The sequence below is a fragment of the Crinia signifera genome, chromosome 7 (genome assembly GCF_055691185.1).
Source record: "Crinia signifera chromosome 7, ASM5569118v1, whole genome shotgun sequence".
Lineage (NCBI taxonomy): Eukaryota > Metazoa > Chordata > Amphibia > Anura > Myobatrachidae > Crinia > Crinia signifera.
The window spans coordinates 9555637-9582187 of NC_139223.1; the positions used below are offsets into that span (position 1 = coordinate 9555637).

The following is a 26551-nucleotide window of genomic DNA, read 5'->3' on the forward strand; positions in this document are numbered from 1 at the left end:
ATCCAAAAATCACTCCTTCCCTTCTGAGTCCTGCCATGCACCCAAATGGTATTTTTTGGTCACATGTGAGGCATTGCCGTACTCGGGAGAAATTGGGGCACAGATTTTGGGGTGCTTTGTCTCCTTCATTCCTTGTGAAAATGAAAAATTTTGAGCCAGATCTGCATTTTTGTGTAAAAAAATGTAGACGCAGTGACAGTTAGAAGCCATGACGTACATTTACGCCATGTGTCGGGAAGTACTTCCCGACCATGACGTAAATGTACGTCAAATGTCGGGAAGGGGTTAAAAGATCTCTTCTATCATAGGAGGCACAGCATACAGATGTTACAGCATTCAGATACACATTGAGAAAGCCTCAGGGCGAAACGATCGTTTGTGGAAGCAAACTACACACGCTGACAGCAGCGTGAGGGGACTCTTTGGATTCACCCAGCCCGTCCCCTGTGTTTACCTCACACCACAGGTCACGCTGCTCTGACCGGCTTGGAGAGACCCGAACGGCAGCGTGTACTGGGACACTTCAGAGCGCAGCACCGGGAGCAGCATAGACGCTATCTCACAGCCGGCTGCAGAGTATTACACTCCCTCCGCGGCAGCAGACGCTGTTACAGCAGCCGCTGAGACCCACGGCCACACTTGAGCAGGATACCCGGGCGAGATCACAGACCTGATCCCCGGGGTTAACAGTGAGGTAACCACGGTCTCCTCCACTCGCTCTCTTTTCCTTTTCTTCTCTCTCTTTACTTTATCTCTCACCATACTATCTCTCCCCTCTTTTTTCTCCTGCCCTGTTTTTCCTGTCTTACTCTATCTCACACATATAGTAGCATTTTCCACTATACCTTCCATTATACCCTCCTAAAAATGGTGGTATTATTTTCTCTGCTGGCAAAACTCTGTGGCATTAAAGCAATTATATAGCCACTATTATACCGTCATTTGCCGCACAACTATCTTCACTAAACAGAAGGATATATTGTTCAACATGCAGCAATAGATATATGTATCTTTTCCATCTCTCTTTTCTCATATTTTTTCTTCTATACCAAACAAACTTGTGGGGTCCGCTCACCCGTTATACCTTATTGGCCCCTCAGTGTCATCTGACCCTGACAGGAAGCCTGCATTAATTTGGACCATTTGAGTACAAGGGGGGGGGGGGTGACCCCTCTGCAGGAAACTTGTGAGTCCAGTACTGCCACAGGTATATAAACGGGCAGCAGCCACCCCACCTCCTTCCCACATAGATCCCTAGGCCATTTGGGGTCCGCTCACCCGCAATACCTAAAAGCCCATCAGTATAAACTGTATCCTGATGGAAGCTAACAAAACCTGGGACTTTCGCGTACACAGAGGGGGTGACCCCACTGCAGGAAACCACTGATCCCCAAACCTTGCTATAGGTATATAAAGCTGGGCAGCAGCCACCTCAAGGGGACTCATAGGGAATTAAGGTTGACTTCCCACAATACCTGTAAAAGCCCACTAAAAACATACCTAGTGGTAGCCGGTATGGGGGAATGTGACCAGTAGCAGTCAAGGAGACTTGACTGTGAACAATTACCTTCCTATCCATACTATAGGTATATAAAGTCGGCGAAGTGTCACCTTGGAGTGTTTTGTGTTGGTCATTTATCTCTATACTCTGATTCGTTCTGCCTCTTTTTCTCTTTCTTCTTTCTTCTTTACTTTTTCTTTCTTTCCCTTTTTTTCTGTTAGAGTGGAGACCGTTTTCTTGCCTCTTTTGGCATAATCTACCAGAATACCTACTTATATTTTCGCTGAGACCTATATTATTCTCTGTATATTATTCTCTGTGATATTGATACATATACTGCCAATAAACAAACACTAGAATTCTTTCTAAAAACTATTAATTATCTAAACAGTCGGTAGGAGGTTATCAAACATAACTATATCAGTTGGAACTGTTTAGGAGAAGGTTGGCATATGCAGCCAAAACAAGGCAACTTAACATGAGCATAATATATTAAAAGTACAAAACATTGTTTTGCCTAAAGTATTTCAGTGTATCTAAATAGCATTCCAAACATTGGAAATTCTTGATACAAGTGTGGAAACACTGTAAACTTTTGATGTAAGAGTGCCTACATATAGCACTTCAATACCATCACTTTTTTCATAAATTGTGAAGCGATAATTTTTCCTGTGTATATATGTTGTCTATGACTGTTTTGTGTCTGACCACCTCAGATTTGTAGAAAGAAACACTTATAAATTGCTAGAGGGAGCCTATTCCTCAAAAATCCATCAGAGGGATCATATCCCAGGTATACTGCTGGCTTAGGCGGTTGTATCTATTCATGTTATCTGTTTGTGTGTCCATGTCTAGTGTCTAATTTTACTGTAATCTAATTAAAAGCTAAATTTTAACAAATTAAAAATACTTTTTTCCCAATAGCATTCAGATACAGGCAGAAGTACAAATACCAGGGCTCTCAGACCCTGTTTATATAGACAGAAAACACACTGTGTCCTCCCACACTATCCTCCAGGAACTGCACCACTGTCACTTCTCCCAGGCACCCGTCTGCAATAACTGTCAGACCTGCCCTCCTGTCCTCCTCAAAGGAAGTGTATCCCCTTCTACCTTCCTGACTACCCTGTGCCTGAACCCTTCCTACCCAGTCACACTCCCTACCAATGTTCCCTCTAATTTTACGAAGGCTGTGTGCGGCAAAAGATTTTGGCTGTGCAACTTTGGAAGGAAATGTAAAATTTTGTGCGTCACTTATACATAACAGGAAAATGATGTTCAGCATTTGTGGTAACTTTACTTAAAAATTATATTAAACATGTAAACATTCAAAACACAGCACAAAATGTAGTTAATGGGTGAAACACACATTAATTGAGTCCACAACTGCAAAAAGGGACCACTGCTGCTTTGTGCGCTCTGTTGTCATGTCTGTGCACACGCTCGTCGAGTTGTGTGCGCGCGCACGTGCGCACAGCTTAGAGGGAACACTGCTCCCTACCCCCACCCCATCAAGGCCGCTACAAGCTTGGCACCTTATAAATCTCAGGGATGAGTAAGAGAGTGGAGCCTCCATAACCCCTGGTCAGTACCCCTCACTTTCTCCTAAAGGGGGACACTCTGCAGGGGGATCTAGGTTGGGATTTCTAGGGTCATTCGGGTTGGGGTCAGTCATGTACAGGTCAGTGTGGTCACTCATACTCACCGCTGCAGTTGGCAAACCACTAGGAAAGGGAGCATCGTTGGGTACCCCCACAGGATACAAGCTGGTACACACATCCTCTGCGTTGCTAGGGGATGTAGGTACACCAGAGGCAAAAGGCATGCTGGGGAGATGTGCTGATCTAGCCGCTGTGGTCTTTTCCTCTGGGCTGGTTGATGCTGTGGTTGGCTGTGCTGGCAGTTGTCTGGCCACTGTGGTCTGTTCCTCTGGGCTGGGCTATGCTGTTGTCAATGGTAAGTACTGTCATCTGGCAGCTTGACTCCAGGCGATGGCGTTAGCAAACATGGTAACGATTCCACCACCAAGATCATTCCCTAGGACTACATCTGTTGGGAGGCCATCCATGATGGCAACATCTCGCAACTCTGGTCCAGCCCCCCAATCCATTTAGACTCTGGCCATGGGTACTTCTCTCTCCATTCCATCTGCCATTGTAACGTTGGCAGTGCGACCCTGGAATACTGCAGCAGGATCAATAAGTTGGGGGCTCAACACAGTGATTGAGGCCCCAGAGTCTCTCAGGACTTCTCCCTAAAGGGTCCCCACTTGGATCACCTGCAGGTGTCCCCACATATTCTGTAGAGGCCGCATGGCCATGCAGGTGACCCTCTCCTCTGAGTTCACCTGTTTCCTGCCACACTCCATCGGACTGACTGGAGGGGGTTCAGTCTCTCTGAGCCCATCTCCACGGGTTAAGCAAGCAAGCCGGGCTCCAGCACTCAGATTTGTAGCGCGAATCTGGGGTGCCGGCAGGGTGGGACAGTTCATCCTCAGATGTCCGATTTTCCCACAGCTGTAGCACTTCTTGACCAGGCGGGACTCTGATGATCCCTGATTACTTGCAAGGATGCTGTGGGTCAATAGCTGGCCAAGAGCACCCGGGTTTGAAGGTGCTTGCTTTGGGGGGCGATGAGCTGAAGAGGGGTGTCCCCCTGGTGGTACAGTCCTTTGTAGTGGGCTGCTACTTGGGTGTTTCAGCTCCTGTGACCGAATTGCCACATACTGTACTTGTGCGCTAGCTGGGCAGCCATCTTTACGCTAGGTGTCTCCCGATCTAGCACCCACTCCTTCACTTCCTGGGCACACCTGTGATAGAACTGCTCCCTGCAGATCAGGTCAAGCAGTGTGTCCCATGTTGTGGCCTTTGATTCCTGCACCCACTTCACCAAGTACTGCCACAGCTGGGTGGCAAACTGCTCGTGGGTGCTGCCAAGATTCTTTGGAAGTCCCGGAACTTTTTCCTGTAGGACTCAGGAGTTACAAAAAAACATTGGAGGAGGGCCTTGACGACAACAGCATAGTCCCCACAGTCCTCATTGGCCACTCCTCGATAGGCCTCCATGGCCTCTCCATGCAGGGTGTTTTACCCAATCATGTTTTGGCAAATCATGTAGTTTACTAATCCCCTCAAAAACTTGCAAATGTCCATCGATGTCCCCATCGCTGTCGGCAAACTGAATCCATTTTGACATTCCATTGAAGTCCGCCATCATGCGCGTTCTCCTTGCTGCAGTTACTCCTCCTTGAGTAACTCGGCTTCTCCAATCGGGTGACCGAAAAGTCACCTGGGATATCCCACCACTTTCTACCAATTTCTGTGACCAGACGCCTGCCTTTATGCTTTGGCTACGCCCTTTGAGTCCACAGATAGAGGTTACTGGTCTCACAGAACCTGGCCAATAGGTATTCCCTGTTACCATCAGCAACCACCTGTTACTGACTCCACCGACTATGCAGTGGGTGGGGATATTGCTTCCACCACCAGACTCCTCCTACGTGGCACCTGGAACCACGGATACTTCCTCAGGCCCAAACGCTGGCACATGAGTACTACCTGCTGGAGTGTGTGCGTCGACACGCTGCTGACACACCCCTGACTGGCGTCGATTGGTTCCCCACTGGTCACGGATGAGACGTCTGCTTCGGTAGCTGGCAGAGCGGAACTTCGGAGGACGCTGACCAGTATACCCAGAAAAGCAGGAGAACAATCACGTGAACGGAAGCGGAACTGCATCACCACTTGGAGCCGGATTTCCCGCAGAACTTGGAGCTTGCGTTCCAAGTTGCGCTCCATCATAATACCTCCAGATCCGGAAGTTGTCATCCTCTGCAACCGGACATGGAAGATGCTTCCATGTCAGAATGCGTTCCACTGGACCCGGAAGTATCTTTAGAAAGCACATAGAATCTATGCACAGACTGTCCATTATTATATCAAATCCGGATCTTTATTCTTCTTGATTTAACTCTTCATTCCTTTTCCGTGTTTGTATAGTATATTACTCTTAATCCATTTTCAGTCCATGCAAATGTCCATATAAAAGTCCATACGGTTCCGATATACAGCAATATACAAAAGAATAGAAAAATACATACTATAAAAATCATGTAATACATTGGATAAAAGATTTCTAAAACAGGATTTAAAATATCATAAAAAACATTTCAGTTCAAATTCCCCGTTAAGACCATTGGGTACTAATGTTTGAAGTTTAAAAATCCATCGTATTTTTGTCTGCACTAATTTGGTTTCTAGTCTTTTGTTTCTCCATGTAGCTGTGACTAAATCTATTCCACAGAAAGATTTAATATTGCAATCTTTTGAATTGTGGACATTTTTAAAATGAGAGGATACAGTGTGGGTCAATTATCCCTTACGTATATTGTATATATGTTCTGCGAGTCTTACATAAAGAAACACAAATGTCTGTGCATTACCAACACCTCACACGCAGGATGGCCTGTGAGATGTGCACCGGCCACTTTTCGGGTTTTGGGTTCTGATTACCTTAAGGTTTTGGGTTCTAATGGGTTTTGGCAAAACACCTCCTAAGTGTTTTGTGTTTGGATTTTTTTGGGTTTTGGGTTCTGATTTTTTTGCTAAAATCGCAGAATTTGGGTGGTTTTTTTGCTCCTACGCTATATTAACTTCAATAACATTAATTTCCACTCATTTCCAGTCTATTCTGAACACCTCACAATATTGTTTTTAGGGCAAAATGTTGCACCGAGGTAGCTGGATAACTATGCTAAGCCACACAAGTGTGCGGCACAAACACGTGGCTCATGTAAGAGTGGCACTGCAGCGGCAGACAGGATGGCAGTTTAAAAAAATAGGCCCAAAAAAGACCCCTATCTGGCTTGATCATGCACTGTTTACCATGTGCAGCCAAGGAGCAGTGGGCATTTCGTGCAGCACAGAGTTTGTCTGCAAGTGTGTAACTGTTTCGATCAGTTTAACATCCAACAAGACCCCTATCTGGCTTGATTGTGTGATTATGATTAATTAATGTAATCTGATTGTTTAATTTTGTGTTTATTATTCATTTATTACCAGTGGAATCTTAAATCATTGCCTAATGGGTGTAGGGGAGGGGGCTAATCAATTCAAGGTGGCAGATGGAAGATGTAATGTAATGTAAACCATCACTAGCATTGGTTGCAGCAGTGGCAGTAACTGATGGACCCAGCTGTGCAGATAAGGAGGATGCTGACAGCGATGATGTCACAGGGAGAGCCAGCGAAGTGTTGCTCCATGCAGTGCTGGAAAACGTCGCTGCCCGTGGTGATGCCATAGGGCATGCGGAGGAAGACGTAGCACCCAATAGGGGTCATGAAGGCAGTAAGCAAGGAAGAGGCTCTGTCCAGAGGGATCTGCCAAAACCCACACTTGGCATTCAGGGTGCTAAAGACAGTTGCACCTGGCATGTCAGTGATCACCTGCTCGATGGTGCAGAGTGTGTATCTGTTTTGTTCTGTTATTTAATCAGACCCCTATCTGTCTTGATTGTGATTATGATTGTTTATAATTAATTAATTTCATCTGATTTTTAATTTTGTGATTAGTAATTATTCATTTATTATTTATTACCATTCGTCTCGTCAATCATTGCCTAATGGTTGGAGGGGAGGGGGCTAATCAATGACTAGGTGGCAGCTGGAAGAGTTCTATCTGGCTGTGACTTCTGTAACTCTATTGATCGCTAGGGTGGATTCAGGTGATCTGGCTCGCTAGGCGGGTGTTCCCTTTGCTCACTGCTTCACATGCGTCCCTCGTGAAGCTGCGCGCTCTGTCGAGGAGGATGTCCTTTGCCGGTAGAGAAGTACTGATCTTCTCTCAAGGTGTTACGACTCGTAGCTGCACTCCCCTGCTACAACCTCAAAACAAGCACCAAGACCCCTATCTGGCTTGATTGTGCACTGTTTACACAGTGCAGCCGAGGAGCAGTGGGCGATTGGTGCAGCAATCAGTGGAATGCAAACAGTTATATGCATTTAAAAGACAAGTCCCTCATACGAATGACTCTCAGCAGTGGGCACCAGACCAGACAGGTAGATGAGGCAGTACTAGTTGTGTGTGTATCTGTTTTGGTCAGTTTAATATTTAATAAGACCCCTATCTGGCTTGATTCTGGTTATGATTGATTGATTATTAATTAATTTTATGATATGATTGATTCATGGTCGAAACCCCGTTTAACAACCTGGCTGATCCTGACCCTGATGTGCAGTTGGTCTCTGTGATGAAAGATCCCAATCTCAAATGGCAGACTGAAAAACCTGTGGATAGCCATATTTAAAAAAATGTGTGGCAGCCCACTACAGGATACCCCCTGTGCCCCTGGAGTGCCCCTGTGCACCCAAAAAAGTGTAATTGCAGCCGCCCCAAAAGAAGTGTAATTGCAGTCGCCCAAAAAGAAGTGTAATGCAGTCGCCCAAAAAGAAGTGTAATTGCAGCCGCCCAAAAAGAAGTGTAATTGCAGCCACCCTCAAAAAAGTTTAGCCGCCTCCAAAGAAGTGTAATTGCAGCCGCCCCCAAAGAAGTGTAATTGCAGCCGCCCAAAAAGAAGTGTAATTGCAGCTGCCCAAAAAGAAGTGTAATTGCAGCCGCCCTCAAAAAAGTTTAGCCGCCCCCAAAGAATGTGTAATTGCAGCCGCCCAAAAAGAAGTGTAATTGCAGCCGCCCAAAAAGAAGTGTAATTGCAGGCGCCCTCAAAGAAGTTTAATTGCAGCTGCCCAAAAAGAAGTGTAATTGCAGCCGCCCACAAAGAAGTGTAATTGCACCCACCCCCAAAGAAGTTTAATTGCAGCCACCCACAAAGAAGTTTAATTGCAGCCACCCCCAAAGAAGTTTAATTGCAGCCACCCACAAAGAAGTTTAAATGCAGCCGCCCCCAAAGAAGTTTAATTGCAGCCTCCCACAAAGAAGTTTAATTGCAGCCGCCCAAAAAGAAGTGTAATTGAAGCCGCCCACAAAAAAGTTTAGCCGCCCACAAAGAAGTTTAATTGTAGCCGCCCACAAAAAAGTTTAATTGCAGCCGCCCAAAAAGAAGTGTAATTGAAGCCGCCCACAAAAAAGTTTAGCCGCCCACAAAAAAGTTTAATTGCAGCCGCCCAAAAAGAAGTGTAATTGCAGCCGCCCAAAAAGAAGTGTAATTGCAGCCGCCCAAAAAGAAGTGTAATTGCAGCCGGCCACAAAAAAGTTTAGCCGCCCACAAAGAAGTTTAATTGCAGCCACCCACAAAGAAGTGTAATTGGAGCCGCCCACAAAAAAGTTTAATTGCAGCCGCCCAAAAAGAAGTGTAATTGCAGCCGCCCACAAAAAAGTTTAGCCACCCACAAAGGTAGATGAGGCAGTACTAGTTGTGTGTGTATCTGTTTTGGTCAGTTTAATATTTAACAAGACCCCTATCTGGCTTGATTTTGGTTATGATTGATTGATTGATTATTAATTAATTTTATGATGTGATTGATTCATGGTCGAAACCCCGTTTAACAACCTGGCTGATCCTGACCCTGATGTGCAGTTGGTCTCTGTGATGAAAGATCCCAATCTCAAATGGCAGACTGAACAACCTGTGGATAGCCATATTTAAAAAAATGTGTGGCAGCCCACTACAGGATACCCCCTGTGCCCCTGGAGTGCCCCTGTGCCCCCCAAAAAGTGTAATTGCAGCCGCCCCCAAAGAAGTGTAATTGCAGTCGCCCAAAAAGAAGTGTAATGCAGTCGCCCAAAAAGAAGTGTAATTGCAGCCGCCCAAAAAGAAGTGTAATTGCAGCCGCCCTCAAAAAAGTTTAGCCGCCCCCAAAGAAGTGTAATTGCAGCCGCCCCCAAAGAAGTGTAATTGCAGCCGCCCAAAAAGAAGTGTAATTGCAGCCGCCCAAAAAGAAGTAGAATTGCAGGTGCCCCCAAAGAAGTTTAATTGCAGCTGCCCAAAAAGAAGTGTAATTGCAGCCGCCCACAAAGAAGTGTAATTGCAGCCGCCCCCAAAGAAGTTTAATTGCAGCCACCCACAAAGAAGTTTAATTGCAGCCACCCCCAAAGAATTTTAATTGCAGCCACCCACAAAGAAGTTTAAATGCAGCCGCCCCCAAAGAAGTTTAATTGCAGCCGCCCACAAAGAAGTGTAATTGCAGCCGCCCACAAAGAAGTTTAATTGCAGCCGCCCACAAAGAAGTGTTATAGCAGCCGCCCACAAAAAAGTTTAGCCGCCCACAAAGAAGTTTAATTGCAGCTGCCCACAAAGAAGTGTAATTGCAGCCACCCACAAAAAAGTTTAATTGCAGCCGCCCAAAAAGAAGTGTAATTGCAGCCGCCCACAAAAAAGTTTAGCCGCCCACAAAGAAGTTTAATTGTAGCCGCCAGCAAAAAAGTTTAGCCACCCACAAAAAAGTTTAATTGCAGCCGCCCAAAAAGAAGTGTAATTGCAGCCGCCCACAAAAAAGTTTAGCCACCCACAAAGAAGTGTAATTGCAGCCGCCCAAAAAGAAGTGTAATTGCAGCCGCCCAAAAAGAAGTGTAATTGCAGCCTCCCAAAAAGAAGTGTAATTGCAGCCGCCCACAAAAAAGTTTAGCCGGCCACAAAAAAGTTTAATTGCAGCCGCCCAAAAAGAAGTGTAATTGCAGCCGCCCAAAAAGAAGTGTAATTGCAGCCGCCCACAAAGAAGTTTAATTGTAGCCGCCCACAAAAAAGTTTAGCCGCCCACAAAAAAGTTTAATTGCAGCCGCCCACAAAGAAGTTTAATTGCAGCCACCCACAAAGAAGTGTAATTGCAGCCACCCCCAAAGAAGTGTAATTGCAGCCGCCCACAAAGAAGTGTAATTGCAGCTGCCCCCAAAGAAGTTTAATTACAGCCGCCCACAAAGAAGTGTAATTGCAGCCTTCCTGCCCCAGCCCTGACTCCCCCAGGTCAGGGAGATCACATTCTCACCCATGAAGATGGTGATGGTGACACAATTCTAAAAGAGGACAGAGAACAATCTCTTGCACACGAGACCACTGTGCTTGATACAAGATAGACCAGAGTCCACCTAAAGGTGTCGGCTAGTACAGCATCCCTAAAAGATTCAAGGCTCCGAAAAAAAAACGCTGCAGTGGCAGACTCCCAAATTAATGCAGGGTGAGAGCTGCAACCAGCAGTGGGCGATTGGTGCAGCAATCAATTACTCTCATAAGTGGAATGAAAACAGTTGTATGCATTGAAAAGACAAGTCCCACATATGAATGACTCTCAGCAGTAGGAATAATGAATGGTGATGCAAGATGGAATTGTCCTTGGGCCCTCCCACCCACCCATATGTTGCGAAAATAGGACATGCACACTTTAACAAACCAAACATTTCAGCGACAGGGCCTACAAAACTGTGGCTGAAATGATTGGTTTGTTTGGGCCCCCACAAAAAAAAAAAACAATTCATAATATCTCCCTGTATAAACTGGCTCTACAGCAACAAGATGTCATCGTCACTCATCATCATCATCCTGCTCCTCCTCTGATTCCTCGCCCCCTTCAGTGTGTACTTCCTCATTCTCAGAGATGATCAATTCGTCCCCGCTGGACTCCACAATCACAGGTCCCGTTATAATCTCTGGTGGCAATTCCTGGTCTTCATTGAATTAGTGATAATTCATTTTTATAAACATCATTTTCTCAACATTTTTCGGGAGCAACCTCCTTCGCCGCTCACTGACCAGGTTCCCCGCTGCACTGAATACTCTTTCGGAGTACACACTGGAGGGGGGACAACTCAGGTAAAATAGAGCCAGTTTGTACAGGGGTTTCCAAACTGCCTTTTTTTCCTGCCAGTACAGGTAAGGACTGTCTGACATGTCTACTTGGATGCTGTCACCAAAGTAATCATCCACCATTTTTTCAATGTTGACAGCATCCAATGCACCGACAGTAGACATGTCAGCAATCGTTGGCAGGTCCTTGAGTCCGGACCAGATGTCCAAACTCCCTCCTGCCTGCCCTGCATCCCCGCCAGCGGGTTGTGTGGGAAATCGCAGCTGTTTCCTCACAGGCACAGGTGGGGGAGAAAATGAAGGAGGAGCTGGGGCCGTGTCAAGGTCCCCTTCAGATGACAATCTCCTGACCAGCAGGTCTTTGCACCTTTGTAGACTTGTGTCCGCCGGAAACAGAGACACAACATACGCTTTAAACCGAGGATCGAGCACTGTGGCCAAAATGTATTCCTCTGACTTTAACAGACTGACCACCCTCGTATCCTGGCAAAGCGTATGGAGGGCTTCATCCACAATAGCGACATGCTTTGCGGAATCGCTCCGCTTTAGCTCCTCCTTCACTTTCTCCAGCTGCTTTTGTGACAGCCTGATCAGGGGAATCACCTGACTAATGCAGGCAGTGTCGGAACTGACTTCACGTGTGGCTAGTTCAAACGGCTGGAGAAACTTGCACAACACGAAATCAGCCTCCACTGCACTTGAGTCAGGTGCAGCCCCACTCCTCTGCCTATGTCGTAGGTGGCTGTGTAGGCTTGAATGGCCTTTTGCTGCTCCTCCATCCTCTGCAGCATATAGAGGGTGGAGTTCCAGTGCATCACCACCTCTTGTTTCAGCTGATGGCAGGGCAGGTTGCAGAGTTTTTGCTCCCGCTCCAGGCTTCGGCAGGCAGTGGCAGAATGTCGAAAGTGTCCGCAAATTTTGCGTGCCACCGCAAGCATCTCCTGCACACTCCTGTCATTTTTTATGAAGTGCAGCACCACCAAATTTATTGTGTGGGCAAAACATGGCACGTGCTGGAAATTGCCCATGTTTAATGCCCGCACAATGTTACTGGCGTTGTCCGACACCACAAATCCCCAGGAGAGTCTAAGGGGGGTAAGCCACAGGGAGATGATTTCCCTCAGTTTCTCTAAGAGGTTGTTGGCGTCGTGCCTCTTCCTTAAACCGGACATACACAGTGTAGCCTGCCTTGGTAGGAGCTGGCGTGCAGGAGATGCTGCTGCTGCTGCTGCGGAAGGCGATGCATCTACCCAGTGGGCTGTCACAGTCATATAGTCAGGGGCGGAACTAGTGGCGGTGCATTGCACCAGGGCCCAAGAGGTTCTTGGGGCCCGCTGCCATCTGCACCGCATCCTGCCATTTTCGGAGGTTTTTATTTTGATTTTGGTACTTATGTATTATCTGGGCTCCCATGTTAAATGCACCCCATTTTTTCATACCCCTACTATCCAACTACGCATGGAGTTGATTTTATATAGTGTGGCGAGCGCAGCGAGCCACCGTGCCGGAAGCGTGGCGAGCGCAGCGAGCCCCGCGAGGGGACACGGTCTCATAAGAAAACCGGGAGCCCAGATATTACATAAGTACCTTGATTTTTTACCTAAAATTTAAGTGGCTTGGTTGCTGGCCATAGCCAGCAGGGGAAAAACGCAGTCAGATGGCATGTTGCACGGTGCGGGAGGGATGACGGATCGGTGCACCCAGATGGCAGCCATCACATCCGCTGGCGCGGCTGATTCAGTGCTGGCAGTGCGTAGCAGCTTGCTATAACGTAGCAAGCTGCTACGCACTGCCAGCACTGAATCAGCCGCGCCAGCGGATGTGACGGCTGTCATCTGGGGCACCGATAGTAGCAAGCTGCTACGCACTGCCAGCACTGAATCAGCCGCGCCAGCGGATGTGACGGCTGTCATCTGGGGCACCGATCCGTCATCCCTCCCGCGCCGTGCAACATGCCATCTGACTGTGTTAGTAGCAAGCTGCAGGAAGGAGAGACCACAGCCAGTCAACATAAGGGGAGTTTATGGAGGTATGCTGAAATAGATGAGGAGCACTGTGCTGTGAAGGGTGACAGGTGCTGCTCTGTGGGGAGGTGTGCTGTAATGAGTGAGAAGTGCTGTGCTGTGAGGGAAGCTGAGGGCTGTGGTGGGGTGGGTTGCAATGCTGTGATTGGAGTGGGTGCTGTGAAGGGAGAGGGATGCTGTGGTAAGAGACATGTGCTGTAATGGAAGGTGGGTGCTGTGCTGCGATAACATGGGGTTGCTGTGATGGAAGAGGAGCACTGTGCTGTAATGGGTGAGGGGTTTTGTGATGTTAAGGGGTATTGTGCTGTGAGGGGTTGATCAGAGAGGGAGGACAATAGACCTATAAAAAAAAAAGGAAGGAAGAACTGGCCATGGTAGAAGCCCTGGCAGAAGAAAGATAAGGCCAAACCCTCCAACATGACCCATTCCATTCGGTACACAGTGCTCTGTTCCTGGACGTCCCTGGTAATGTATGATTGCCATCACCTGTGTTGAAACACCCTTCTCTTCAATTACCTAGTTCCACACAGGTGCTGGCAATCATACATTAACAGGGAAGTCCAGGAACAGAGCATTGTGTACCGAATGGAATGGGTCATGTTGGAGGGTATGTAAGGCACTACTGGTCAAGACAGGCAAGCAGTCAAAGCAACAAGCTGAGGATTAAAAAGTGTGCCACACTTGAGGAAAGCTCCCCACTACCAGTGGTGTAGCTAGGTGCCATGGTGCCCGGAGCAAGGGCATGTTTTGCGCCCCCCCCCCCCCCAATTTATAGTAGGCGGGGCTCTTGCGTGGTGAAAAGGGGGCACGGCCTATCATACCACACACCGTAATTGCATTGCATATTTTTGGGAACTTTGTAATACCCATTACACATAAAGCCACACGCCGTAATGCCAATTACACATAAGGCCACACCTGATACCCATTACATATTATATAACAAACCATAATGCCCATTACACATTTGACACATAAGTGCCACTTAGCTACATGCTCAATGCCAAGGGTCTCCATGCTTGATCCCATGGGGGGGCTTCATGTTCGATGCCAAGGGGGACTGAAATTGCTCATTGCCAGGGGGAGAGCAAATCCTGATGCAGCCGGCTCCAACAGCTGTACTACTGCCATGTATACAGCTGCAGGAATCTTCTAGACAGTCTACACAGGGGGAAGGGTGTGATGTAGAGGGCAGTAACATAACAACTCCCCTTAGAAGGGGGGAGAATAGGGTAGAGACAGCACAACCACCCTTAGAAGGAGGGAACATAGGGCAGGAACACACATTCTCCCCTTCCCCTCCAGAGGTGCCAGCTTCATCACCCAAATCAAGAAAAAAAAGTGCTCCATAAGACTTTACTTAAACACAGGGTTGCCGACCCTCCCGGAATTCCCGGGAGTCTCCCGAAAATCGGGTCCCCCTCCCGGCCCCCCGGAAGGGTGGGCAACCCTCCCGGAATCTGGGGGACCCCCCTGAGCCCCCCGAATTGCGGCATATACATGCCGCAATCCGCGGGTCTCAGAGGAGGGGGCGGAGCTAAAATGGCACAATAGTGTCATTTTAGCCCCGCCCCCTCCATGGAGATCAGTCATTTCGTCTATTTCCCGTAATGGGGGCGGGGCTTAATGACGTCACAGTCAAGCCCCGCCCCCCGATCGGATAAGGAAAGTCTCCTCTCTGGGCTTCTCCCGGAGAGGAGCATTTAAAAGTTGGCAACCCTGCTTAAACACTAAAATCCATCTTGATGTCATGTGTGACAAACTGAGGAGGGCAGGAGGCACAGCAGGGCGGCATCCAGCAGCAGTCAGCCTCCTCCCCAGGCTTAGTACAGCCAGTGCTTGGGACGGAGTAACGCTGCTGCAGCCAGGGAGGAGGGAGTGTAGCAAGTTACTTGCAGAGAGCGGGTATAGTGTTGCAAGGGGAAGAGAGAGGACATCACACACTGACAAGTGCTGCTGGCTGCTAGTAAATGTTCTTAACTCTGCAAAGATCAGGCTGCAGTTTAGCAGATCTGTTGTGTAAACTCTCAGACCCCGCGCCCTCTGTGCCCGGCTTGTGCCGGAGCTACATATGTGCAGTTGTCCGGGAGATGGCTACAGGCACAGAGGTATTCATAAATAATATGCCGTACAGCAGCAGCTCTCCTGGACACATAACCCCCGACCTCTAGAGCCCAATAAAGCATAAAACAAGGGCTGAGGAGAGGTGTACAGATAAGGAGAGAGGAGGGAGGGAGGCAGTACCTTAACCCTTTCAGGGCAGGAAGCACTTCACCTTGCAGTCGGCAGTATCAGATGGACTGCCCTGGCGGAGGAAGGAGGCGCATTAGCTGTGATGCTGCAGTCTCGTCCTCTGTGTGACGATCTCCCTGCCAGGCAGTCAGTCCCCCTCCTCTGTCCCCCTCCTCAGTCCCTGACACTGCTGCTCGTGTTCCAGTCTCTGCGCAGACTACAGAGACCGGAAGCAGCCTTCCGCTGCAGGTCATTGGTCAGCAGAAGATGATATAATTGCAAGGATTATTTGCGGAGGGGGGGCGGGCCAGCGGCGCCATTCCACCAATCGGCGCCCGGAGCATGAGCTCCGGTGGCTCCGCCCTCCCTACGCCTCTGCCCACTACAGCCTCTTCTGGAGATATGGTAGGCAGCCTCTTCCACCTTCAATTATTTAATAATATCTAGCCTAGACCTCCAGGATTTTCAGGCATTATGTCCCTGGGGCATTAGGCATGTGATGCATATTGGGTAAGCCTCTGCCACTGGTGAGTGACCATGAGCATTCGTTTCAGGTCACTGTGTAATTATTTGAAAGGGGCATATCTTGAAGGCTCAGGATTTGGGCCTACTAAAGTAAAGCCCTCTGATCTTTTCATACTCCTGCTTCAACCTATGCAAATGACAATTACTGAGTATACAAGCCCTGCACCCCTACTTCCACTAAACAGACAATATGATTATTAATAAAAAAATAAAACCTACAAGAGATATTAACATAATGGCACAGAGTACATTCAGCTACACTATCAAATTCAGCCCCATTTCGATGGTGGGGGGTATGTATCACACTTTGCAGAGGCATTCATAGGGGAGGGAGGCAGGCATGTAAGGGTGGACACTAGCCCGGAGCAAGGGAATGCCTAGCCTTTCATGGGCGTCCCCATCATCACGTCAGCACCCACCCAGTCTTCGACTGACTGAGAAGGAAAAAAAAAACTCGATTGTCGACTAGAGGGGGATTTTAATTATGCTAAAGGGAGGGGGCTTATATATAATATTTATACTGCAGAGAGGGGTCAAGAGCCTGATAAAATAGGCTGATCAAGCTGCAGCCTAGAGCACTGGGTCCTGGGGGGGAGCAGCGCATGGCCACTGACTGCCTTCATGGCTCAGTGTGGTGTGCACTCAGCTCCTTGTCTGCCGGCGATGGTAAGAGCTGCTCAGCAGCATAGGAGCTGAGCACACACTACACAGGGCCGTGGCGGTGAGCTCTCCTCCCCTCTTATATGGCACTAATATGGGAATTCTATAAGGGGCACTAATGTGGGCAATGTTTAAAGGCACTACTGGGGGAATAATATGTAATGGGCATTATATGTGTGGCATAATGTTTAATGGGCTTTACAGTGTGTGTCATAATTTGTAATTGGCCATATGGTGTGTGGCAATGTGTAATGGACAGAATGGTGTGCAACAATATGTAATGGGCATTACTGTGTGCGGCATAATGTGTAATGGGCACTACATTGTGCAGCATAATGTGGAATGGGTACTAGTTGTGACAATGTGTAATTGGCATTACAGTGTATGGCAATGTAGTGTAATGTGAATAACGGACACTACCGTTACACTATTATGTGTCCACGTCACTTTCCCACAAAGCTATGTCCTAAATTTTTTATGCCCGCCTTTGGCACACACTGTTCCTATTTTGAATAGGGGGGGGGCAAAGATTATTTTTGCACCTGGGCCCACAACTCACTAGTTCCGCCTCTGCATATAGTCCTTAGTTTGCCCTGATCCACTTGTCCACATGTCTGTAGTTAAGTGTACAGTGGGTACAGCCGCATTTTTCAGGGCATTGAAGACACTTTTTCTGACCTCCCTGTACATCGCGAGTATCACCTGCCTAGTGAAGTAGAATCTAGACGGGATTTGGTACCGGGGACACAATACCTGCATCAACCGTTTAAATCCCACTCCATTGATGGCGGACACCGGATGCACGTCTAACACCAACATAGCTGTCAAGGCCGCAGTTATCCGCTTTGCCATAGGATGACTGCTGTCGTATTTCATCCTCATGGAAAACGACTGTTGGACGGTCAATTGCTTAGTGAAAGACGAAGCGGTCTTACGACTTCCCCTCTGGGATGAAGGCTGACTTCCAGGAGCAGCAGCGGCGTAGCGCTGCAGGATCCTCCAGAGGAATCTATGGAGTCATTCATGCAGGTGAGATGGACTGCAGGACTCCCCCCTATCCGGATCGAGGAGGAATTTGTCGAGGAGGGAGTTGGTGGTGTGCTTTTCAGGCACTTGGCTCCAAAAGGAGGACCAAGTGATTTAGGTGTCGCTGGACTGCTAGCCGCACTTTCTGGGCTAAACACTGAACCATGACGCGTCTTTAGGTGACGTTGAAGGGAGGTTGTCCCTAGGTGGGCAAGATCCTTACCCCTGCTTATTGGAGTTTTACATAAGCTACAAATGGCAATACTTTTGTTGTCCGGATGTGGATAAAAAAAATTCCAGACCGCAGAGGTGGATTTATTGGTCCTTTGTCCAGGCATGATGATGGGCTTTTTCATCCCATGGACAACAACTTTTTCCCCCACAGGTGCCTCATTCCCCCCTGGTACGTCATTTAAGCAAACCAAGTCTCCATCCTCCTCGACAACTTCCTCCTCAGTGCCAGCTACATCAATATCCTCCTCCTGGTGTACAACATCACCTTCACTAATAAAATCTGGAACTAGACTGTGGGTGATCCTTCCAGCATAGGCAGAGGGCGTACTGCAAATGGTGGAAGGAGCCACCTCTTCACGTACAGTGATGGGAAGGTCCAGCATCACAACCACCGCCACCCTAGGACTCTCCGTGGGGATTTGGGATATGTCTTTAGAAGGCTGATTTTTTTCTGATTTACTTTCCGAATTTTTATTGGGGGTTTTTTCTGAAATTTTTTCAGACTTTTTTTGAGTCTAACTCTCTTTAATTTCCTATTGGGCAGGGAGAGAGGAGGAGGAGGACTTTCCTCGTCATCTGAAGCTGCACCACTAGTCATGAAGTTAGGCCATGGCCTTAGCCGTTCCTTGCCACTCCGTGTCGTTAATGGCATATTGCCAAGTTTAAGTTTCTCTTCCAACGATTTAAATTTCATATTCTTATTCCTTTTTACGGAAGATTGTTTTTTTCGATTGTACATGCCCTCTGCTTTCACACTGGGCATCGGCCGTGGCAGACGACATTGTTGGCATTTCATCGTCTATGTCATGACTAGTGGCAGCAGCTTCAGAACTATGAGGAAGTGGATCTTCATCTTTCCTTTGTTTGTTAACCTCCATATTTTGGATCTCCATTATTTTTGTGGAGTTATGTCACATGACAGCGCCACTGGAGTGCAATTAATATATGTCAGTGAGTATACTATGCACCAGCAGGCAGTTATACAGATACAGCAGTATTAGGCAGTGAGCCCCAGACCACACAGGTAGATATACGGCAGTATTTATTAGGCAGTGAGCACCAGACCACACTGTTAGATATACGGCAGTATTTATTAGGCAGTGAGCCCCAGACCACACAGGTAGATATACGGCAGTATTTATTAGGCAGTGAGCCCCAGACCAGATGGTAGATACGGCAGTATTAGGCAGTGAGCCCCAGACCACACAGGTAGATATACGGCAGTATTTATTAGGCAGTGAGCCCCAGACCAGACGGTAGATACGGCAGTATTAGGCAGAGAGCCCCAGACCACAAAGGTAGATATACGGCAGTATTTATTAGGCAGTGAGCCACAGACCAGACAGGTACAGCAGTATTAGGCAGTGAGCCCCAGACCAGACAGGTACAGCAGTATTAGGCAGAGAGCCCCAGACTACAAAAGGTAGATATACGTCAGTATTTATTAGGCAGTGAGCCCCAGACCACAAAGGTAGATATATGGCAGTATTTATTAGCCAGTGAGCCCCAGACCACACAGGTAGATATACGGCAGTATTTATTAGGCAGTGAGCCCCAGACCAGACGGTAGTTACGGCAGTATTAGGCAGTGAGCCCCAGACCACACAGGTAGATATACGGCAGTATTTATCAGGTAGTGAGCCCCAGACCACACAGGTAGATATACGGCAGTATTTATTAGGCAGTGAGTCACAGACCAGACAGATACGGCAGTATTAGGCAGTGAGCCCCAGACCAGACAGGTACGGCAGTATTAGGCAGAGAGCCCCAGACCACAAAGGTAGATATACATCAGTATTTATTAGGCAGTGAGCCCCAGACCACACAGGTAGATATACGGCAGTATTTATTAGGCAGTGAGCCCAAGACCACACTGTTAGATATACGGCAGTATTTATTAGGCAGTGAGCCCCAGACCACACAGGTAGATATGCGGCAGTATTTATTAGGCAGTGAGCCCCAGACCAGACGGTAGATACGGCAGTATTAGGCAGTGAGCCCCAGACCACACAGGTAGATATATGGCAGTATTTATTAGGCAGTGAGCCCCAGACCACACATTTAGATATATGGCAGTATTTATTAGGCAGTGAGCCCCAGACCACACATTTAGATATACGGCAGTATTTATTAGGCAGTGCGCCCCAGACCAGACGGTAGATATGGCAGTATTAGGCAGTGAGCCCCAGACCACACAGGTAGATATACGGCAGTATTTATTAGGCAGTGAGCCCCAGACCAGACAGGTACGGCAGTATTAGGCAGAGAGCCCCAGACCACAAAGGTAGACATACGGCAGTATTTATTAGGCAGTGATCCCCAGACCAGACAGGTACGGCAGTATTAGGCAGAGAGCCCCAGACCACAAAGGTATATATACGGCAGTATTTATTAGGCAGTTAGCCCCAGACCACACAGGTAGATATACCTCAGTATTTATTAGGCAGTGAGCCCCAGACCACACAGGTAGATATACGGCAGTATTTATTAGGCAGTGAGGCCCAGACCAGACGGTAGATACGGCAGTATTAGGCAGTGAGCCACAGCCCAGAAAGGTACGGCAGTATTAGGCAGTGAGCCCCAGACCAGACAGGTACGGCAGTATTAGGCAGAGAGCCCCAGACCACAAAGGTAGAAATACGTTAGTATTTATTAGGCAGTGAGCCCCAGACCACACAGGTAGATATACGGCAGTATTTATTAGGCAGTGAGCCCCAGACCACACAGGTAGATATACGGCAGTATTTATTAGGCAGTGAGCCCCAGACCACACAGGTATGGCAGTGAGCCCCAGACCAGATAGGTACGGCAGTATTAGGCAGTGAGCCCCAGACCAGACAGGTACGGCAGTATTAGGCAGAGAGCCCCAGACCACAAAGGTAGATATACGGCAGTATTTATTAGGCAGTGAGCCCCAGACCACACAGGTAGATAAACGGCACTATTTATTAGTCAGTGAGCCCCAGACCAGATGGTAGATACGGAAGTATTAGGCAGTGAGCCCCAGACCAGACAGGTAGATAAGACAGTACTACTAGGCACAAGACAGGTAGATACGTCAGCAATACTACTATTGTGCACCAGCAGAATTTATAATAATTAATTATTAGGTACTGCTTGGCAGTGGCACTCAGTGGCACACGTCAGTGCACCAGCAGCATGTAATTATTATTTTTTACAGTCCCACACAGCACAAGTATTATTTTTGAATTAAATTAGATCATACTTGCCTACCCTCCCGCATTTAGCGGGAGTCTCCCGGTTTTGCACTCCTCCTCCCGCTCTCCCGCAAGGCCACCCGTTCCTCCCGGTTTTTGTGCCATTCCCCCCCCCCCAATATGCACTGCGCATGCGCGCGCGTCATGTCTCGGGGGCGTCGCCCTAGTGCGCGACGTCATTGAGCATGCCGGGTACCGCGCGGGGCTGTGTGGGTATCCGGCAGCAGCAGCAGCAGCAGAGTGAGCGGAAGCCGGGAAGCGCAGCCACGACGGAGCAGGAGGACAGCGTGGACGGAGAGGAGCAGCAGCAACTGTGCGTGGCAGCAGCGGGGACTGTGTCTGTGAGTGACAGCGGGAGTCCGGAGCCGGGAGCAGCGACCAGCGGTAAGTATAACACAGTCTGCAACCTCTCTCCCCCACCAACTAAGCCTGCTTCTTTTTTTTTTTTTTATGGAGCTCCTATTGCACAATGAAATAATGCACTACCGCGCTTTAGAGGGGGGGAGGGGAGGGGAGGGGAGGGGGAACTGACCATTTACATGGTCCTCCCTGTTTTTTTTTTTTTTCTTTGGGGGGGGGGGGGGGGGGGGGGGGGGGCAGGAATGCTTATCAATACACCATCAGTGCTGCCACTCATCAGTTTAACCAGAGGACAAGGTCATGAAGATGATTGAAGAGATGTATTCTTCCTCTGAAAAGTACATTTCAATGATTTTTGCACCCCCTGCTTGCCTATATGGAAGTACCACCTCCCGCAGAGGTTCTGTGGAAGCATACCTCTCCAGTGAGCTTACATGTCAGCTTGCAAGTGCTAATACAGAGGAAAAATCCTCCGATATAAGTAAATAACCATCGGAGGATTTTTCCTTTGTGCGGGCACCTCCGAGCTGATGTGTAAGTGTACAAATCCACTTGCAGCCGTAGCTTACGTCTTTTCAGCTGCAGTGGTTTTCTTTGAATCGGGGGCCGGCACTGATGTCATGTGACATCATCCGCCCTGAACAGGCCGGGGAACGCCTGCTTTCCCTGTGGCCTGGACAGCGTTTCTATGAGTGCGCCCCCCATTTTTGTGGACACACCCATGAAACGCTGGATGCCCACCCCAGAACACCCCCTGCCTGTTAATCACTGTGCGAGTACCCCAGTGATTGAGAATATCTCCGAAGGTGCTCGCAGCAGGGGCCTGCACAAGGGCATTAGCGCCCACCATCGGCAGAGGGGTTGAATTAGCTGCTCTATGCGTAGTTCTGAATCAACAACTTACAGATCAGCATTGCGTCTGATCTAAAAATCCACCACTTAGTAAATAAAGCCCTGTGATATCAACTGACAAATATGGAGGGGAAAGGGTGATGGTTGGGGTGATGGTGATCATTGCGACGTCATTGATTATGCAGGGTACCGCCCGGGGCTTTGTGGGTAGCCGTGGTGCGGCAGCAGCATTAGACTGTTGCAGTGCTGGAGCCGGGACTGGGGGTCGGGAGCAGCAGTAATAGTGTGTAGACACGTGGCGATATGATTGCCGGCGATATATTGCTAGCAATATATCGCCAGCAATCATATTGCTCAGTGTCTCCTTTTCATCACTTCATGCTCATCACTTCATGGAGGCTAAACATTCTGTGACTATGTTAAAATATATGATCAACGACCATATTCCTGCCAGTCTTAGGCGTGGTAACCGGTCTCTGAAATTGAGACGTGAAGCGCACTGGATACATCACCTTTATACATTGTCACCTAGAGGCTTAAATGAGACTGATGGTGTGTACACACGGCAGGATATGCCGTGAGATGTGAGTCCCGATATGATCAGATCGCATCGGGACTCGCATCGCACGGCATGCTGCAGAGGCACAATTTAGACTATATAGTGCAGATCTGCACTATCTAGTCTTGGCTGCCCTGTCTATTTCACTGCCGATTTGCACTCACACGGGAGTGCGCATCGGCAAGTAATCGGGCTCGCAAGCCCTAAAAAAGCATATGATCTGCATGCAATATGGCTTCCGATGTTCACTATATCGGAAGCCATATCGGCCCATCTGTACACACCATAAGGGCTTACATTGATTCATTTAATTGTATCTAATTGTATCTATTTTGACTGCAGTTGCTGGAACTACGCTGAGGTCATCCTCAAGCGCCTGTCAGCGGAGGGAGAACGGAGAACGGCGCCCTGTGATCTGGAATCTTATTTAAGAGGTATGTGTCATTTATTTGAATTGTTCACTTGTTGCCTGACGACGAAGCTACGTGCTCCGAAATGTTGGCACTCAGGTCTTTAAAATAAACCACAGGAGGCTCTTGTAGTTCAACGTTTCAGCGCTTGCAGCACTTTTATCAAGAACAGCATGATAAAAGCGCTGCAAGCGCTGAAACATTGAACTATAAGAGCCTTCTGTGGTTTATTTTAAAGACCTGAGTGCTGCCGTCATCGCTGTATGTAACAGGCTGCCACGTGGGTGTTGTGCCTCATGGAAGGCACCAGGCAGGCTACTACTTATCCGGAGTGCTGTGGATTCCCTCTACACATACACACACACACACACACGTGTGTGTGTGGAGAGAATCCACGGCACTCCGGATAAGTAGTAGCCTGCCTGGTGCCTTCCGTGGTACTCCCAGTCAAGGGTCCAATATACAATCAAAATGAAGGTGGCACTCACAATATAACACACTAAGATAGGTCAACAATTCAAAGCTTTAATGTGTACGCTTCTTCATCAGGACATACAATAATCACAAATACATAAAACACATTTATACAGACCACCATAACGTGCTGACCAGTGGTAGCGTCACGTCATGCCGGCGACACCCGATTGCATCGGTGCATGCCGGTGATGTTGGCATACCACGATGCTGCCGCTGGTCCGCACGTTATGGTGTTACAGGTTGAGTATCCCTTATCCGACATGCTCGGGACCATGAGCATTTCAGATAAGGGATTTTTCAGTTTTTTGGAATATTTTTTTACCATACTTACCGGGTCCCCTGGCGTCCACGGCGGCCTTCAGGATCCTCTTCAGTCATCCTAGGGTGCATTGCGTGAGTTTTGTTTGCAGGCGCACTGCTGACGTCACCAGCGCACTCGCGCAATGCACCACTGGGACGGGAGGTGCCGCTGAAGAGGATCCTGAAGCCCGCTGTGGACGGCGGAGGACGTGGTAAGTATCAAAAAAGGGGCAGGGAACGGAAAAAACAAACAAAAAAAATTCTGAAAAACCACAGTTTTTGGAATATTTGGGGTTTTGGATACGGGATACTCAACCTGTATGTGTGTGTGCGTGTGTTTACCAGGGTCGGCGACCCGGGATTTGCAACCCGGGTTGACCCATTCGAGCTGAAGTAATACTCGTGTAATTCAGCAAATTACCGGGTTGACATTTTTAATCCGTTAATTTGCTGCTGAGTGTGAAATGGGGTTAGACTGCACCCGACAAAATGACCCTGCACTGAAAATACTGTGTAGTTGCCAGGTGGATTTTTATTTTGCACATCTAGTTACATCTTTGGTTTTATTACTTATCACTACATGGCTAGCTTTCATGAGACCTCGTGGATGGGAATGAAGCACTAATATTAGCTATTACAATTCTATGCAAACTCAATCTCACACTGTAATCTATGTAAACTGGAAGCCTAAGTATGTATTTGTTATAATGATTTTAGCTGGTTTCTTATAGTATTACAGGTCCTGTTTCTGCAGTGCAGCACAGCAACAAAGAGAGACCGAGACCTTCAAGTAGGTTTTCAGTATTTATTTATTTTTACAATTGTTTTCTATATGCAACATAGTAGACTTGAACTATGGAGTGTTATTTATGATAGCGATTTAGGGGCATTTTTCGAAGCGATCTCACTAGATTACTTAGAAAATGCCCTTACATCGCTCAGTGTGTAGGGGACATAACAATGCGATATTGCCCAGCAATTAATATCCAGCATGCTGGATATAAATTGGTCAAGGCCAGTCTTCTCACCAGAGAACACTGGCCCTGACCGATCGCTCAGCAAACAGCGCTAACACAGCGCTGTGTGCTGAGCGATCTTGCTGAGTGTTCTGAGCAATCTAGCATCACACAGAACTATCAGCAAATCTCAATGTGTGGAGGTATCTGTAGGGGTCTATTCAACAAGCATTGTTGAGAGAGTTAGTTACCATGCTTGCCTACCTGACCCCCTCCATGAGGGACACAATGCTCTACTCCTGGGCTTCCCTGGTAATTTATTTATTTATTATTTATTAACAGTTTCTTATATAGCGCAGCATATTCCGTTGCGCTTTACAATAGCAGACAGTGAAACAACAAAACAGGGTATTTACAGACAGTCAAAATGTAGGAGGGCCCTGCTCGCAAGCTTACAATCTATAGGTAATGTATGTATGGTAATGTATGATTGCCAGCACCTGTGGTGACACCTTTCTTATCAGTTACCCAGCTCCCCACAGGTGCTGGCAATCATACATTATCCATACCTCCCAGCATGCCCCTCTCCATGAGGGACACAATGCTCTGCTCCTGGGCTTCCCTGGTAATGTATGATTGCCATCACCTGTGGTGACACCTTTCTTACCAATTACCTAGCTCCCCACAGGTGCTGGCAATCATACATTATCCATACCTCCCAGCATGCCCCTCTCCAGGAGGACACAGTGCTCTGTTCCTGGCCTTCCCTGGTAATGTATGATTGCCAGCACCTGTGGTGACACCTTTCTTATCAGTTACCCAGCTCCCCACAGGTGCTGGCAATCATACATTATCCATACCTCCCAGCATGCCCCTCTCCAGGAGGACACAATGCTCTGTTCCTGGGCTTCCCTGGTACTGTAGGATTGCCAGCACCTGTGGTGACACCTTTCTTATCAGTTACCTAGCTCCCCACAGGTGCTGGCAATCATACATTACCAGGGAAGCCCAGGAACAGAGCATTGTGTCCTCCTGGAGAGGGGCATGCTGGGAGGTATGGATAATGTAGGATTGCCAGCACCTGTGGGGAGCTGGGTAACTGATAAGAAAGGTGTCACCACAGGTGCTGGCAATCATACATTACCAGGGAAGTCCAGGAACAGAGCATTGTGCCCCTGATGGAGAGGGGCAGGTAGGCAACCCTGATATATATACTGCTATATACTATTATATATAATTACCTACCTGCCCCGCTCCATCAGGGGCACAATGCTCTGTTCCTGGACTTCCCTGGTAATGTATGATTTCCAGCACCTGTGGGGAGCTAGGTAACTGATCAGAAATGTGTCACCACAGGTGCTGGCAATCATATATTACCAGGGACGTCCAGGAACAAAGCATTTTCTCCCTCATGGAGGGGGTCAGGTAGGCAAGTATGCGTGTTACCATTTGCAATGGCAGATACTA

The 26551-nt window shown here is 48.0% G+C and overlaps 1 protein-coding gene and 1 long non-coding RNA gene across 3 annotated transcripts in view; one reads left to right on the plus strand and one right to left on the minus strand.

Annotated features, from left to right (window-relative positions):
* Positions 1 to 26551, minus strand: part of LOC146019742 (uncharacterized) — a 98146-nt gene that overhangs the window by 59306 nt on the left and 12289 nt on the right. The window lies entirely within an intron of this gene.
* On the plus strand, positions 21490 to 24920 carry LOC146021358 (uncharacterized). The gene is made up of 3 exons (XR_014450882.1): positions 21490 to 21554; positions 23284 to 23375; positions 24860 to 24920. It is a non-coding gene; the product is annotated as an uncharacterized LOC146021358 (long non-coding RNA).